The sequence below is a fragment of the Chiloscyllium plagiosum genome, unplaced genomic scaffold (assembly GCF_037043375.1).
Source record: "Chiloscyllium plagiosum isolate Xiang-an unplaced genomic scaffold, Cpla_swu_hap1 HiC_scaffold_6, whole genome shotgun sequence".
Taxonomy (NCBI): Eukaryota; Metazoa; Chordata; class Chondrichthyes; order Orectolobiformes; family Hemiscylliidae; genus Chiloscyllium; species Chiloscyllium plagiosum.
The window spans coordinates 11050655-11069106 of record NW_028270144.1 but is presented as its reverse complement, the minus strand read 5'-3'; the positions used below and the strand labels follow the sequence as shown (position 1 = coordinate 11069106).

General features: G+C 44.3%; 1 long non-coding RNA gene across 2 annotated transcripts in view; it reads right to left on the bottom strand.

Moving 5' to 3' along the window:
- Positions 1–7349, bottom strand: part of LOC148149709 (uncharacterized) — a 31356-nt gene extending 24007 nt beyond the window's left edge. For both annotated transcript variants that reach the window (XR_015757327.1, XR_015757326.1), the window contains exon 1: positions 7237–7349. This is a non-coding gene — a long non-coding RNA (uncharacterized LOC148149709). The remainder of the gene's footprint in view (positions 1–7236) is intronic.
- Between the last annotated feature and the right edge of the window lie 11103 nt (positions 7350–18452).

Sequence of the window (18452 nt, the reverse complement as noted above, 5' to 3'; positions counted from 1 at the left end):
ATGAAGCCTATGGATTTTACTGCAAATGTCAGCAAAAAGAAGATTTGAATGTTTGGAGGATCACTAACACATTCAGAGTGGAGGATCCAACCTACCAACTGAGGAGTGCTCATGGTTACCTTCCATTGTGCTGGAAATTGAAAATGCACAATGGGGAGGGAAGGAAATGGCTGAGCCCACCCCTTTGAAGTGAGGAGCTAGTAACTTGACCTTTGAGAGAGTGGTCTGCTGGCTTTGGTGGATGGAGTATGGAGGTGGGTCACTTCCGATGGGGACTGAGATGTTGGGGAAGAGTGGTCAACATGGAGGCCTGCAGAACACAGCAATGACTGTTGCCAGGCAACCGGTCAGGTTTACACTTCGGTACCAGGGACAATCATGACCCGCAGAGAAAGGAGGCAAGATTCAAAGTAAATTCATGAAAATAAGGTCCTCACCACCAACTAGTGAGATGCCCATCCTGCCATCTGGAAAAATCAGACTTTTAAAAACCTGATTTCAATGATCTTATATTTTCATTCTCTCCACATTTTGAAAAATTTCTTGCCAGTGTTCACTTTGCTCAAGTGCTGGGAAGATGCTGCTCTCTACCTCAGATTCTACTGGCATGGTTACTCAGTGGTTAGCACTGCTACACCACAGCACCAGGGACCCAAGTTCAATTCCAGCCTCAGGCGACTGTCTGTGTGGAGATTTCATGTTTTTCCTGGGTCTGCATGAGTTTCTTTCTGGTTTCCTCCCACAATCCAAAGATATGCAGGTTAGGTGAATTGGCTAAGCTAAATTGCCCAGAGTATTCAGGGATGTGTAGGTTAGGTGCATTAGTAATGGGTAAATGTAGAGTAATAGAATGGGGAATGGGTCTGGGTAAAAACAATGACTGCAGATGCTGGAAACCAGATTTTGGATTAGTGGTGCTGGAAGAGCACAGCAGTTCAGGCAGCATCCGAGGAGCAGCAAAATCGACGTTTTGAGCAAAAGCCCTTCATCAGGAATAAAGGGGTCTGGGTGGCTGACTCTTTGGAGGATCGGTTTGGACTTGTTGGGCTGAAGGGCCTGTTTCCACAGTGTAGGGATTCTTTAAAAAATGAAAAGTCAAGTTGTACAGCATCCACAGTGATTTGTGGGAAAAATTACAGATCTATACTAACTTTTAGTTTTGGTCATGATGATCTAGCTCTAATTGTTTGGATTGCACTGCCATAGCATAGATTTTCTCTGCGTAACAACCCGATCACTCCTTTCATCATTTTAAATCTTGACCAGAATTATCCTCATCACTTAGACCTCTGAGACTTAAAATTATTTTCTTGTATAATTAGCTATGTCACTGTGTGAAAATTTGTACCTCCGAAGATGGATTGGGTCTCTACTAAATTTGATTCTTCTGCAGTATTTCAGCTGTATGAGACATCTTAGTATTGCAGCTTTGGAAAAAATTATCTGTAAATAAGTGCATTTCATCATTAAAATGTTGAAATTTACTTCCTAGAGGCAAATGATAATTTGTGGATTATATAGCAATCAAACAGTCTTTGCTAATACTGCCAGCTTAACACTATTAGCAAATCTTCATTATTTCATAATATCTACTATATGCTCTTAATTACTTCCCAGTACATTTATTGTATACTGGGTAAGATAATACGAAATGAGATTTTACTGCAAATCTGGAAACTTCCCAATATCATGGCAGTTCTGGTGACTGCCTGGATAGCAAATCAATAATTGACAAGTTAGTTACTAGTTTATTGAAATAATTCCCCAAGAAGCTCATTGTTCTAATCAACAGTGTCAACGCAGCGGTAAATGTTCATTGCTATGAAATTAGCTTTTTAATAATAAATGGACAACATTGAAAGTAACTCGCAAACTTAACTGATGTGTTAGAATGTTTAAGGAATGTGAACAGTGTTTCCAAACTGTTACAGACTGTTTGCCAAGAGAGATAGGAATCAACAATACCCACAATAATATTTGTCTTCAATGTATTTCTCAGGAAATCCAAGCTGTTATGTCATTTAACATGAACTGCAGGAAAGGGATATAATGAATCAATAGTGGGGGGCTCGGTCAGAATGAGTGGAGAAAGGAAACAAGAGTCAAAGGTATTAGTCTGAAGTAGAATTCCATTTACGGGTATACAAGACCAGTTCCAGGAGTTGTGACTCAGGCAAGATGTGGAAAAAACAATCAATCTCTTTATCACCCAATCCATCATCTTAAAAATAACATCAACCTGTCATTACACTCCTCTGCAGCAGAAGGGACTCAAACGTAGGATTCCTAGTTCAGAGATAGGGACACCACCTTTAACACTCAATGACCAACAGAGTATACTATGTACAAGATCCCATGCAACGACCTATCTTTAAGATTCTTCTGATAATTCCTACTAAACCTGAGACATCTACCTCTGAGAGAAATAGTGACAGCTGGCATATGGGAACATAATGGACTGCAATTTCTCCTCCAGGTAGTATTGCATGCTGATCTGAAACTAGATCCCAATCCCTTCTTCGTTGCCAGGTAAATCATGTAACTTCCTCCCGAACACCATAGTGGGTGTATCTACACCCGATGGGATTGCACTGGTTCAAAATTATTATCTCTTCATGGGTAATTATGAATTAACAATGAATGCTGCCCATGCCAGTGATAGTCATAGCTCAAGAAGAACTTTAAAAAATATACTTTATCTAGTCATTGAGATATGACTGGACAACATTAGCCATTGTGTGGGCAGGTAATGGCCTAGTGGTATTATCACTAGACTGTTAATCCAGAGACCCAGATCACATTCTGTGACCCAGATTTGAATCCTGCTATGACAGGTGGTGGCATTTGAATTTAACAAAAATCTGGAACCAAGAGTCTAAAAATGACCATGAATCCATTGTTGCTTGTTTGAAAAACCTACCTAGTTCACTAATGTCCTTCAGGGAAGGAAGCTGTCATCCTGACCTGGTCTGGCCAACATGAGACTTCAGATCCACAGCAATATGGTTGACTCTTAACTGCCCTGTTGGCATTTAGGGATGGGCAATAAATATTGGCTTAGCTATTTATCACCACATGAATGAATTAAAAAGAAGTTATTGAACCTAGCTCAACTCTGCAAAACTGTTTACTGTTTGAGAATCATCCAAGAATTCAGAAATGACAATTTTCTTCTCTTGTCCACCACCAATAATCTCTTTAACCATTTGTCTCTGCACCCTCCACTTTCACCTCTAAAACAAGAATACCATATATACTCGAGTAACAGTTAATTTTTTTGACTACTTTTTAAGGTAAAATTTATGGATACTACTTTTGAGTGGCTGGAATTCATGCCCGTCAAAATTCATTCTGTGTCATCAGCAGAAGTCCAACTGATCTCTAAACAAATAAAGAAGCAAACACAACAAATTAATTCTGAAAACCCAAAACAGGGTGCTTAATGCTGGCGGACTGACTCATAAATATTGATCTGTTATCTGTGATGAACTAAGGTAGACTCTTACATGAAATATATGGAAAATTCCAGAAGTTTTGGCCAAAAATATGGGGTCAACCTTTAGATGAGGTTGATCATTCCTCGAGTATATACAGTAGTAGGTCACTTAGATTTGTAGCACTAGACTATTTATTTCTTTATGTCTTCAGTTTTATTTCCTAAGATTTAGATTTTATTGTCACATAAACTCAATTGCAGAAGTATTTGAAGAATCCTTGTAACTTGGATGGCACTGTAAGTGGCGACTTGTAAACTCTTCACTGTACTCATTTGAGTACAAATAATAATAAACCTCATTCAAATTCTAGTTCAAAGATTGAGACTATCCAGACTTTACTACCTCCTCCCTTCTTTAGCATCAAATATACTTCCCTTATATTAGCCTGAAGCCCTAGCTCTGAATCTATAATATCTCCAGTCTCTGTCTGTTCTGAAATCCCTCCACCCATCCCATGGTTGATTTGGTCCCCATTGCTCATCATTTACTTTCCTTTACCAGCTTTCATACTGGATGACATCATAAGCAATTTCTTCTCCTCTGACTTACAAATTTGCCAACATCATTACCACTTTAACAAAATGCAAATTCGACTCATTGTTCTTACAAAACAGCATCTCATCTCTAATTTCCCTTCCCATAGCCCATGAATGTTTTAGATTAGACTCCCTACAGTATGGAAATAGGCCCAACACTGACCCTCCGAAGATTAACAAGGACAAAAACAGAAATTTCTGGAAAAGGTCAGCAGATCTGGCAGCATTTGTGGAGAGAAATTGATGTTAACATTTCGAGTTCGGTGACCCTTCCTCAAAACTCCTGTCGGAGAGAGGAACAGAACTTCTAAAAGTGGAATGCTCTGCCCCAGAAGGCAGTGGAGGCCCAGTCTCTGGATTCGTTTAAGAAAGAGTTGGATAGAGCTCTCAAGGATAGTGGAATCAAGGGTTATGGAGATAAGGCAGGAACAGGATACTGATTGAGGATGATCAGCCATGATCATAATGAATGGTGGTGCTGGCTCGAAGGGAAGAATGGCCTACTCCTGCACCTATTGTCTATTACCCACCCAGACCCATTCCCCTACTCTAACACTATGGGCAATTTAGCATGGCCAATTCACCTGATGTGCACATCTTTGGGATTGTGGGAGGAAATCCACACCGACATGGGGAGAATGTGCAAACTCCACACAGACAGTCGCCTTGAGGCTGGAATCAAACCTGGGGTCCTGGTGCTGTGAGGCAGCAGTGCTAACCACTGAGCCACCGTACTATCTCCCAAGTCTGTAGCCAAACAGACTTTGGCCTCTACCATAATCGTGAGACATCCCCATCTAACTCAGAAGTGATCCCCTCTATGATTGTGCTATGGAGTCTTATGATAGACAGTGAATCCCATCATTGCCAGCATCTTACAAAGATCTCACTGCTGTCATCATCTGACAATGTCAGATATGATCTGGGATATCTTGAATAGATTCACTGCCACTAACCTTTCTTGTTGGCATTACTCAGGCTACTAATTCCAAGTGGAAAGAATGGCCTTGAGCTGAATCTTACAATTTCAGCTATAGTGGATGATGGTAATGAGCTGAGAAAATAACAATTCCACCCTGTCACAGAATGTCCCATGTTTTGTGAAGAAGGGAAAAGAGTCAGGTTGGGATTTACACATTGAAGTGGGCAGTTGGTCATTCATTTAATCAAGTGGGATATGGTGACTTTGTGGACTGTGAAACCCAGAAGTGTGCAGAGTTTGAGCAGATCTGAGCCTTGGAACATGGAATGTTCCAGCACAGTATAGGCCCTTTGACCCTCGATGTTGTGCCAACCTGTGGAACCAATCTAAAGTCCATCTAACCTACACTATTCCATTCTCGTCCATATGCTTATGCAATGACCACTTAAATACCCTTAAAGTTGGTGAGTCTACTACTGTTGCTGGCAGTGTGTTCCACGTCGCTACCACTCTCTGAGTAAAGAAACTACCTCTGACATCTGTCCTATATTTATCACCGCTCAATTTAAAGATATGTTCCCTTGTGCTAGCCATCCTATCCAAGGAGAAAGGCTCTTACTGTGCAACCTGTCTGTCCCGCTGTTATCCTATGTGTCTCAATTAAGTTGCCTCTCAACCTTCTTCTCTCTAACAAAAACAGTCTCAAGTCTCTCAGTCTTTTCTCATATGACCTTTCCAGATGCCGATAGAAAACTCCCAACAGGGTGACCTCTCCTTTCCTGTTTCTAATCTCAACCCATACTACTTCATAGACAAGTCCTCAATGTCCTTTCTGCCACCATAATACTGTCCTTGACTAAAAGTGCCATACCACCCCCTCTTTTACCATTTTCTCTGTTCTTACTGAAACATCTAAATCCCAGAACCTGCAAAAATCATTCCTGTCCCTGCTCTACCCATGTCTCTAAAATGGCCACAACATCTAAGTCAAAGGTACCAACCCATGCTGCAAGTTCACCCACTTAATTCCGGATGCTCCTGGCATTGCAGGAGACACACTTCAAACCAATTTCTTGCTTGCCGGTGCCTTCTTGAAATCTTCGTTCTGACTTCACAACTCTCATCCCCTTGTATACATGAACTACAATTTTGGATCCCATCCCCCTGCTGAATTAGTTTAAACCCTCCCGAAGAGCATTAGCAAATCTCCTCCCCAGGATATTGGTACCCCTCTGGTTCAGGTAAAGACCATTCTGTTTGTAGAGGTCCCACCCCAGACAGAGCCCCAATTATCCAGGAGTCCAAAACCCTCCCTGCTGTACCATTGATGTAGCCATTTGTTCAACTCCTCCCTCTTCCTATTCCTTGCCTCGCTAGCACATGGGATGGGTAACAAATCAGAGATAACAACTCTGTTTGTTCTAGTTCTAATCTTCCACCCTAGCTCCCTGAATTTCTGCTTTAAATCCCCATCTCTCTTCTGACCTATGTCGTTGGTGCCTATGTGGCTGCTCCCCATCCCCCTCAAGGATACTGAAAACAGAATCAGAGATACCATGAACCTTGGCACCTGGGAGGCAACACACCAACCATGAGTCTCTCTCAGTCCCACAGAACCTTCCATCCATCCCCCTAACTAAGGGGTCCCCAAACGCCAATGCTCTACTCCTCTTCCCCCTTCCCTTTGAGCAACTGACTCTGTGCCAGAGACCTGTGCCCCATTGCTGACCCATGGTAAGTTGTCTCCCCCAATAGTATCCAAAACAGTATACTTGTTGTTGAGGGGAATGACCACAGGGGATCCCCGCACTGCCTGCTGGTTGCCTTTCTGTCCCCTGACAGTAACCCATCTACCTTCTTTTTTTTTAACCTGAGGCGTGTGACTACCTCCCTGTAACTCCTCTCAATAACCCCCTCCACCTCCCGAATGATCCGAAGTTCATTCTGCTCCAGCTCCGGTTCCCCAAGGTGGTTATCAAGGAGTTAAGTTGGATGCACTTCCCACAGAAGCAGTCAGCAGGGACACTACTGGTGACCCTTACCTCCCACATTCTGCAGGAGGAACATTCAACTGCCCTAGCCTGCATTCCCACTACTCTAAATTCCTAACGAGACTATTGAAAACTATAAAAAAAGTCTCCTTACCAATTGGCGTACAGAAACTCTTTTTTTTTGTTACAGGAGGAGGAGGAGGAGGAGGAGGGGGGGGAGGATGAATGGGAGACACTACCAGAGTAGTGTTTCGGGTAAAGCAACCACCTAAGTATAAAGCCTCACTTACCCAGTTGTCCTGTGTCTGCTCCTGTTCAGTGTGCACTCTGCCTATACACGAGGTAAACCATTATATCTTTTAAAATTTATCTGCCCTTCAGACCTCTGGTCTTCGCTGTCGTTCCTCCCATTCCAACTTCCTGTCAGGCCTCTGGTCCTCAGTGACACTCCTCCCACTCCAACTTCCTGTCGGGCCTCTGGTCCTCACTGACACTCCTCCCACTCCAACTTCCTGTCAGGCCTCTGGTCCTCAGTGACACTCCTCCCACTCCAACTTCCTGTCGGGCCTCTGGTCCTCACTGTCATTCCTCCCACTCCAACATCCTTTCGGGCCTCTGGTCCTCGATGTCCTTCCTCCCACTCCAACTACCTGTTGGGCCTCTGGCCCTTGCTGTTGGTCCTCCCACTCCAACTGCCACCAAAAGAAAAAGCTTTTTCACAAAGCTTTAATTTTGGAGAAGTGAGAAAAATATTTACATAATGTCTGAATGCACGCTTGGTGCGGGGGAAGGTAAGGTGTCCTTTGGAACTGTAGCAAGTGTAAATTATGGGGGGGTAGGAGTTTGAAGCATGAAATCTTTTTACTATAAAAGTTGAGAATTTCAGAAATGTTAATTCATAACAATGAAGTCCTCAATTATGCCTGACCTAACAAGATAACAATTGTTTGTGAAGTGATTATGAACTCTTCCTTAACAAATTCTACTTGTCTCATAACAAACAGTGAAGACAACATGGAAGTTTCTTACCAGAAGATCCAGGAGTCATTGAACATTGCAAAGACAATCAATGCCCCTCTTCGATCTCTAAAGTGATATTACATTACAGCGTGTTTCAGAAGAATTAACCTAGAAGCTATGGTAAAACTGTGCAACAAAAGTGTCCAACACTTAATTCCAAGGGTGTCTTATTTCTTATAAGGAAATTGTTCAAATTAATTCTTATTGAACTTAAGATGTAAGTCAGAATGTGTTGCCCCAGCTCTGTAAACACAGTCTTGCAAGTTGAGCATTTGTCCATCTCTTATTCTCCAAGGCTCCAGAAACTTATCAGTGTGAAAAAAATGACATATCTTTTCGATGTGCAAATAATAAATTAAAAATCACACAACACCAGGACCAAAAGGTTTATTTGGAGGCACTAGCTCTAGAAGCACTGCTTCTTCATCAGGTGGTTGTGAAGCAAGGTCATAAAAGACAGAATCTATAACAAAAGGTTACAGCGTCATGCAGCTGAAATGATATATTGAACAAACCTAGATTGTTATCTTTAGAATGTAACTTAAAAGAAGTTCTAGGATTTACATATTAAAGAACCGAAACTAGCAAACCCATTCTAAAAGATGAAAGACTTAATCTAGGTTTGTTCAATATATCATTTCAGCTGCATGACACTATAATCTTTTGATATTAATTCTCTGTCTTATGATTCTGCTTCACAACCACCTGATAAAGGAGCAGTGCTTTGAAAACTAGTGCTTCCAAATAAACCTGTTGGACTATAACCTGGTGTTGTGTGATTTTTATCTTTGTCCACCCCAGTGCAATACTGACTCCTCCAAATCAAAAATAATATTACATCTTTGTACCAATAACATCAACTATTGTGAAAACATTCACCTAACATTCCCAGGCATATATAAAAAATTAAGAACAAAGGTTTCTGGCAGAACATCAGATTGTGTTTTAAAAACATAGATGTTTTGTTCTGCATTTTTTTAGTTAATTGACCAAATCGGTTTTCAAATTTATATCACTTCAAAATCAATTACTCTTGTTTAAAAATAGGTTTCATACACAGTTCAAGCTGCTAAGTTCAAACCTCTTGCTTTTTTTTTAAAGAGCTGATAAATAAACCTTAAATTGCACCTACCATTATTAAAACCAATGCAATTGCTGAGTCCAGACCCTTTACAGGTACACAATTCTTTATCCAAAATCCTTGGGGCTTGTTGTTTATTTTGGAATTCGGAATTTTTCGGATTTTGGAATAAATGACATTTTCACAGTGAAATAAAAAAAAGTAAGAGTGCTGAGACACAATTGACGCCTGCCAGTGCTACATCTGACTGACGTAGTTCAAGTGAGAGTAGAGTTGGGTCACCTGTTTGCACACCAAAATTGAATTGAATTGAATTTAATTTATTGTCACGTGTACCGAGGCACAGTGAAAGATTTTGTCTTATGAGTAGTACAGGCAGATCACAGAGATCAGTAGCACAGATAAGCAATAATAGGTAAACAGCGGCAAAAATATCCAGGTACAGGCGAATGTTCAGAGTTTGAGTCCATTCAGTATTCCAACAACAGTAGGATAGTAACTGTTTCAAAACCAGCTGGTGCATATATCCAGGCTTCTGCACTTTCTCCCCAAAGGTAGAGGTTGTAAAAAAACATTGCCAGGGTGGGATGGATATTTGAGAATGCCGGCGGTCTTTCCTTGACAGCGGGCCTGGTAGATGGATTCTATTGATGGGAGGTTGGTCTTTGTGATTGTCTAGGCCGAGTTCACCACTCTCTGTAACCGTCTCCGATCTTGAATGGTACAGTTGCCATTCCAGGTAGTGATACATCCATTCCACACTCCATGAAAAACAATTACGGACTTGGGAGCTTTTTGGATTTCAGAATTTCGGATAAAGGATTGTGTACTTGTAGTACCTTTGTGTAATGAGCCAGCAAGCCCAGTTCCACATAAGCAGCTGCTTAAGTTAATTGTCTCACTCACAGAAATACAAGTTTAGCAATTTTTTAAAAAAAGATAAGGCCTGATCACAAACAATAAACTGTCAATGTAATAGCTTAGAAATATGTTGCATTATCAAAATATTACAACAGTAGGTAGGAATATGTATAAAAATGTCTGTATGACCTCATGACTGACAAGCGAATTGGAAGCAGTTGAACCTATTAAAATCCACTGTCAAATCTGTCAGAATTATCTGCAAAACAGACCTGTGAAGCAGATATCTCAAAGGTATTAAGATGATCAGACAAAGAAATTTGTCAAATATGTCAAGAGGACATGTGGAAAGCACCTTTCGAAGCAGGTGTTCTGTGAGGTAATGACTCTTAAAAGGTTAACGATGGAGACTATATTAAACTCCACCCAAATTAGAGTCATAGTCACAGAGATGTACAGCATGGAAACAGACCCTCATCCATGTTGACCAGGCATCCTAAATTAATCTAGTCCCATTTGCCAGCATTTGGCCCATCGCTCCATTCCTTTCCTGTTCATATACCCACCCAGATTTCTTTTAAATGTTGCAATTATACCAGCCTCCACCACTTCCCCTGGCAGCTCATTTCACACATGCACCACCCTCTCTGTGAAAAAGTTGCCCCTTAAGTCCCTTTGAAATCTTTCCCCTCTCACCCTAAACCTATGGCCTCTAGTTCTGGACTCCCCCACCCCAGGGAAAAGACATTTGTCTATTTACCTTATCCATGCCCCTCATGATTTTATAAACCACGTAAGGTCACCTCTCAGCCTCTGATGCTCCAGGGAAAATAGCCCCCATCTATTCAGCCTCTCCCACTAGCTCAAACCCTCCAATCCTGGCAACATCCTTGCAAATCTTTTCTGTACCCTTTCAAGTTTCACAACATCTTTCCTACAGGAGGGAGACCTTGATGATGTCAAATGGTCTAGGGTGGGGAAATCAGAATAATAGCACTGGATTAGATTACTAGATTACTTTACAGTGTGGAAACAGGCCCTTCGGCCCAACAAGTCCACACCAACCCGCCGAAGCGTAACCCAACCATACACCTACATTTACCCCTTACCTAACACTACGGGCAATTTAGCATGGCCAATTCACCTGACCTGCACATCTTTGGACTGTGGGAGGAAACCGGAGCACCCGGAGGAAACCCACGCAGACACGGGGAGAACGTGCAAACTCCACACAGTCAGTCGCCTGAGGCGGGAATTGAACCCGGGTCTCTGGCGCTGCGAGGCAGCAGTGCTAACCACTGTGCCACCGTGCCGCCCACTAATCTCGACACAGACAGATTTATTTAAATAACTAAAATAATGTGAACCTAGTTGGATTAAATTATATCTTAAGACATAAAGTCCTTAAAGGGATGGAGTAGAAGTAGGTTATTGAGTTTGTTTTTCTACGTAATGAGATCATGGCAGATTTGATCATTTTCAATTCGATGCTCCTGCTTTTCTTTTCCATAGCCATCAATTCCCTTTCTGATTAAAAGCATGTCTACTTCAGCCTTGACTGGAGCCTCGTCTTGTGAAGGTAAAAACAATGACTGCAGATGCTGGAAACCAGAGTCTAGATTAGAGAGGTGCTGGAAAAGCACAGCAGTTCAGGCAGCATCCGAGGAGCAGTAGAATTGACATTTCGGGCAAAAACCTAGTCTTGTGAAGATTTACTAGTGATTTCACCACTCCCATTGTAAACCAACTTGGCCCTTATTGGTAGCAGCATCCTTCTACCCAAAATACCGCAGGAACCTGTTTAAACTGTCAAGGCATTTAAAAGTCTTGCTCCATTAGCTTATTTAAAAGAATATTTTGATAGATTTTAAAAAAAAAAAGATTTTTTGTCATTTAACTTTATTTAATAAAGTAATTCCAAGGGTTTCCATTACAGGATAACTGCTATATGTCTGATTTCACAACCTTCCAGTATTACAGCAGGCTGCCTTCCATTTGACGTTCTGTTTGACAGCTGCAAGTGGTTGTAGATTTTTTGATGTGGGACTATGATTTCTGATGCTTGTTATTCCAGGAAATTATTTGCTGGCATGAAATGTTTGTTGGTTTAAGGTTTTATTTCTGTGAAAGAATACAAATTTAGTAAGTGGGTTTTCATGAATGAGAGTCTTTCTCAAGATATCCTGACACATGGGGAAAAATTTTCTGTTTTAACCAAGTAAGAGCTAGTGAGGACTGAGGATGCTGGAGAGTCAGAGTCGATAAAGTGTGGCGCTGGAAAAAGCACAGCATCCGAGGAGAACGAGAATCAACATTTCGGGCATAAACCTACTTCCTGAAACGTCGACTCGCTTGCTCTTTAGTTGCTGTGTAACCTGCTGTGCTTTTTCCAGTGCTACACTTTATCGATTCTGTTCTCATCAAGAGTCTTTCTTTATGTTCAAAAGGTGGTGAGACACATAGGCTGACTCTTCAGAGTCAGGTCTGCCATATATTTTTCTTCAATAGCCAGTTCGGAGGGCAACAACAGGTCTTTCGTTGAAACCAGTTTCCTGGGGATGCAAGTCTTGCCCAGGGAGAGCTGATGGTCAATTAGAATGCTGCTGCTCTTGCACCTGTAGCACCATCAAGAAGGCTGAGACTGCTACCAGGAGGAAACCAACATCACCAGCACTCAGGTGGCAGGTAAGTGCTTTTGGATGGGAGGGGGGTGGGGATTGGGATTTCTATAGCTTAGAGGTCACAAGATGAGCAGCAGCCAATGGATAAGAAACAAGGACAGGGGCATGGTTCTCAGCTGCCAACCCATGCCCTACATCCAGTGAGTCATCTAGACTCAAAATGTTAGATAACTCTCTGTCCTAGGATGTTGCTTGACCCATTGGGATTTCCAGCATTTTTTTGTTTTTACCCCACCTCAATCCTGCACACATCAGTGGAGACTGAATGATTCCCTCCACCCCAACCGGTTAGTTTACCTGTCGAGTCAACCACGTTTTACTTGTTCTAGCTGGAGCTGAAATAATAGCATCCCAGGCTGAGAGAAGCACTTAAATGGTAAATAATTGGTAATGCAAGGACCTCAATTGGTAGTCAACTGGAAGATTACGTTTGGGTTTTAGTATCCTCTATCCCTCCTCATTAAGATGTCTTCCCATCTTTATGCACACAGTCTCCAGGACTGGAAGATTCCAGCTTTTGAACTTTATTTTATGGAACTTCCTGTTTCTCATTTCTGTGTGAGTCTTGATGTCCATGGTGAACACTGGACAAAATAAATATAAGGTCACTCCCCAGTTCCATTATGGAGTCCATCCACAAGGGAATTTGTGTACATAGGTGACACAGTGGATCAGTGATTCACGCTGCTGTCTCACAGCACCAGGGAGGTGGCTTCAATTCCACTTTTGGGCAACCGTCTGTTTGGAATTTGCAGATTCTCCCTGCATTTATGTGGGTTTCCTCCCACAGTCCAAAGATCCGTAGGTTAGGTGGACTGACCATGGGACCTGCAGGATTACAGGGATGTTCTTCAGACAGTTGGTCTGGATTCAATGGGCTGAATTGCCTGCTTCCACACTGTGGGGATTTTATGAAAATAGAAAGCAATTAATCATAAGTTCAGGAAATGTTAGTAGATCAGATCCTTTAAAATCAACACCTTATAAGTGTATAACCTGGTGCTGCGTAATTTTTAACTTTGTCCATCCCAATCCAACACCGGCACCTCATTATTTATAAGTATGAGCATTTGTATGTTAGACATTCATCAATCAGGACCCTGAACTTCCTTTACTTTTAAACTTTAAAGTGCTGGATAAACAAGACAGTCTTTCTGTCCAATCTGTCTGCTCATTCGGCAGCTTTCTGAGTCCTTCAGGGTGTCACCCATCCTGATTTCTAATCCAACCAAACCCTCAAGACAGCAAATACAAAATCCAGGCAATAATTCATCAAGGCCACTCTGACAAAGTGGGGTATTGTCCCAAATCTCCAAATCTGATCTGGAAGCTGCAATTGAAGCTAAATTTCCAATTGAGGCGTCTCACCTTTTTACACATGCCTTAGCCCATTTTCTGCTTTAATACTCATCTATGCTTTTGCTATTTTCTAACTTAAATGTTCCAGGGCTGTGCAGTCTTAAATGCATATCCTACACCCTCCATATAGTAGATCACAGCCAAAGCTTTACTAACCAACACCAAGCCCCTCTCATCTATTATCTTACTGTTCAATGACATTGAGAGCTGTTCCTTCACCACTTCAAAATTTAAAGCCTTTTATACTCAAGTTCAAATCCATCCACAGCCTCACCTTTCCCTTTCTTTGTCACCTTCTCCAGACAATATTCCTAGGAGAAAGCTGCATTTCTCCTATCCTAACTTCTTACACATTGCCCACTCCACTCAGCCAACATACATGATTGTTCCTCCATTTATCTACACCATAGCTTTGTAATTTTATCACTGAAACTCTGAACAAAAGTATCTTGATCCCTCCAAATGACTTGGACAATCACAAGTCAAATGGTAAAATATGACAAGAATGGATAAAAGTCAGAAGTCACATGACACCAGGTTATAATCCAACAGGTTTATTTGAAATCGCAAGCTTTCCGAGCACTGCTCCTTCATCAGGTGATGTCAGGTGACAAAGGAGCAGTGCTCCAAAAGCTTTTTTTTTATATTTCAAAAATATACTTTATTCATAAAATAATTTGATTGTCTGTACATTTAGTCACACCATACATACGTAAAAGTTTACATACAGAGATCAGAATTTATCAATCCTATGCCCATATGTTTAGCTGAGGCATCAGCAGAGCCCAAATGACCGTGTGTGCCCCCTGTTCTTCTTAGGCAGGCAGATGTTACATGGTGGTCTTTCCCCACCTCGCCTTGCCGGCAGCTGCCCCAAGCTTCAGCGCATCCCTCAACACGTAGTCCTGGACCTTGGAATGTGCCAGTCTGCAACACTCAGTCGGGGTCAACTCCTTCAGCTGGAAGATCAACAGGTTTCGGACCGCCCAGAGAGCGTCCTTCACTGAGTTGATGATCCTCCAGGCACAGTTGATGTTCATCTCGGTGTGCGTCCCGGGGAACAGACTGTAGAGCATGGAGTCCCGCGTCACGGCGCTGCTTGGGACGAACCTCAACAAACACCACTGCATTCCTCTCCAGACTTCTGCGTAGGCACATTCCAGAAGGAGGTGTGTGACAGTCTCGTCCCCCCCGGCAGCCGCTTCGAGCAGCGTGTGGTGTGGCTGAGAGTCCAGGCGTGCATAAAGGATCTCACAGGCAGAGCCCTTCTCACCACCAGCGAAACCATGTCTTGGTGCTCGTTGGAAAGTTCTGGCAATGAGGCATTCTGCCAAATGGCTTTGACAGTCTGCTCAGGGAACCGCTCAATAGGATCCGCCCTCTCCTTTTCCCGAAGGGTCTCAAGGACACTACGTGCTGACCACTTCCTGATGGACTTATGGTCAAAGGAGTTTTCCTTCATAAACTTCTCCACGAAGGACAGGTGATACGGAACCGTCCAACTACTCAGAGCGTTCCGCGGCAGCGAGGCCAGGCCCATCCTTCGCAACACCGCGGACAGGTAGAACCTCAGTACGTAGTGACACTTAGTGTTTGCGTACCGGGGGTCCACGCACAGCTTGATGCAGCCACACACAAAGGTGGCCATCAGGGTGAGGGTGGCATTGGGTGTATTTTTTCCCCCATTGCCCAGATCTTTGTACAGCGAGTCCCTTCGGACCTGGTCCATCTTTGACCTCCATATAAAGTGGAAGATGGCCCGGGTGACTGCAGCGGCACAGGTTCTGGGAATAGGCCAGACTTGTGCCATGTATAACAGCAATGACAGTGCCTCACACCTGATGAGCAGGTTTTTTCCCGCTATGGGGAGCGACTATAGCTTCCATCTGCACTGTTTCTGCCTCACTTTGCTGATACGCTCCTCCCAAGACTTGGCACATGCCCCAGCCCCCCCGAACCAAATACCCAGCACCTTCAGGTGGTCGGTCCTGACGGTGAAGGGGATCGAGGATTGGTCGGCCCAGTTCCCGAAGAGCATGGCCTCGCTCTTGCCTTGGTTTACCTTGGCCCCCGAGGCCCTTTCGAACTGGTCACATATGCACATGAGTCTGCGCACGGACAGCGGATCCGAGCAGAAAACGGCGACGTCATCCATGTACAGGGAGGCCTTAACCTGCAGGCCCCCGCTGCCAGGAATAGTCACCCCTCTCAGGCTCGCATCCTTCCCGATGGACTCAGCAAATGGCTCTATGCAGCACACAAACAAGGCAGGAGAGAGAGGGCAGCCCTGCTTGACTCCAGATCTGACTGGGAAGCTATCTGATTCCCACCCATTGATTGAGACTGCACTGACAATGTTGGTGTAGAGCAGTCTGATCCAATTGCAGATTCCCTCCCCAAAGCCCATTTTGAAGAAAACATCTCTCATATACGTGTGTGATATCCTGTCAAAGGCACTCTCCTGGTCCAGGCTGATCAGGCAGGTATCCAACCCTCTGTCCTGCACATAGGCGATCGTATCCCTGAGGAGGGCGAGACTCTCAGCGATCTTCCTGCCCGGTACAGCACAGGTTTGGTCAGGGTGAATCACTGACCCCAGAGCAGACCTGACCCGGTTGGTGATAACCTTTGACAGAATTTTGTAATCCGCATTCAACAGTGAGATTGGTCTCCAATTTTTGAGTTCCTCCCTCTCCCCCTTCTGCTTGTAGAAGAGGATGATGATTCCTTTCCTCATGGATTCACTCATGGTACCTGCCCGAAGCATACTGACATACACCTCCAGCAAGTCCTGGCCAATCAAGTCCCACAGAGCGGAATAGAGCTCGACCGGTAAGCTGTAGCTTCCGGGAGTTTTATTCTTTTCGAAGGACTCGAGGGCCTTGGTCAGCTCGTCCAGAGATAGCGGCTGGTCCAGCCTCTCCCGTGTTCTGTCGTCTAGGACCTCAGTGATAGAGGACAGGAACGACTGGGAGGCCGCGCTGTCGGTCGGCTTCGCGTCATTCAGACTGGCATAGAAGGATTTACTGATCCTCATGACATCAGCCTGAGGTGACGTTATAGAGCCATCTTCTTCCTTCAGGCTGCTGAGCACAGAGCTCTCTTCTGGAAGAAGAAACGTGAGCACGTCTCGTCCTGCTCCACTGAGCGGACCCTGGACCGGAAGATTATCTTGGAGGCCTCTGAGGCAAAGAGAGAGGCTTGCTGGCCCTTCACCTCCTGGAGGTCCTCCGTGATATCGACCCCCAACGTCTGCAGCAGGAGCAGGTTCTGCATACTTTCCTGAAGCTGGGACAGTTTTCCCCACCTCTCTCTCACCTCTTGAACACCTTTGAGGATGAAGAACCTCTTGATGTTCCCTTTTACTGTTTCCCACCAGTCCGTTGGGGACTCAAAGAGGGGCTTCACAGTTCTCCAACCTGCGTAGTCTCTCTTGAGCTCTTCAATGTTTCCTGGGATCAACAGCTTTGTGTTCAGCTTCCACGTTCCCTTACCAACCCGCTGTTTGTCCTGTAGGTGACAGTCGGCCAACAGCAGGCAGTGGTTGGAGAAGAACACCGGCTTGACTTTGGTGGATCTGACCGAGAGCGTTCAGGACACAAACTGGTAATCTATCCTTGAGCAGATAGACCCGTCTGCCCGTGACCAGGTGTATCTACGCTGCGCTCCGTCTGCAGGGGTACTGAAGATGTCGTGCAGCTTGGCATCTTTTACCGTGTCCATCAGGGCTCTGGACGTGGTGTCCAGTTTACTGTCCCCCCTGCCGGATCGTCCATCTGCATCAATGATACAGTTGAAGTCTCCGGCCAGAATGACCGGCCTGGACGTAGCCAGCAACAGTGGAAGCTGCTGCAGGATGGCCAACCGTTCACTCTTACCCACTGGGGCGTACACATTAATCAGTCTCAGGGGAGCATTCCTCTACATGACCTCAGTGACGAAGAGGCGCCCGCCCACCACCTCCTCAACCTCGGAGATGGTGAAGTTGCCTCCTCGCAACAGGATACCCAGGCCGGAGGCGTGGCTATCTTTGCCCCCCGACCAAACTGACGGCCCATGGGCCCACAAGCTCGACCACCTCCTGTAGCTGCTAAGGTGCAGTATCCCACACTCCTGCAGAAACAGGAAGACGGCTTTAACGTTGGCCAGGAAGGCCATCGTAGAAACACATCGCGTAGCTGATTTGATGCTACGCACATTGATGCTGGCAATTCTTATCCCCATTTTAACAATTTATGAGGCTACTAGTGTCCATTTGCTGCTGGTCTTGCCCCTCTGGGGTAGCTGTGTGCATCCCCGTGGTGACGGCAAACTGCTGGATCCTCCCAGGGCTGAGGTAGCTGTCCGGCTCCACGCTGGAGCCATTTCCCTGTTCTGGTGTCTTCAGGTTGGGCCCAGGGTCCACACAGTCCAGTTCTCCATCTGACAGCGGGGCTGTCACAGGACCGCTGCTCCCAGTTACCTGGAGCTGTGGGCATGTGGGTACCTCTTGGTTCTCACCGGG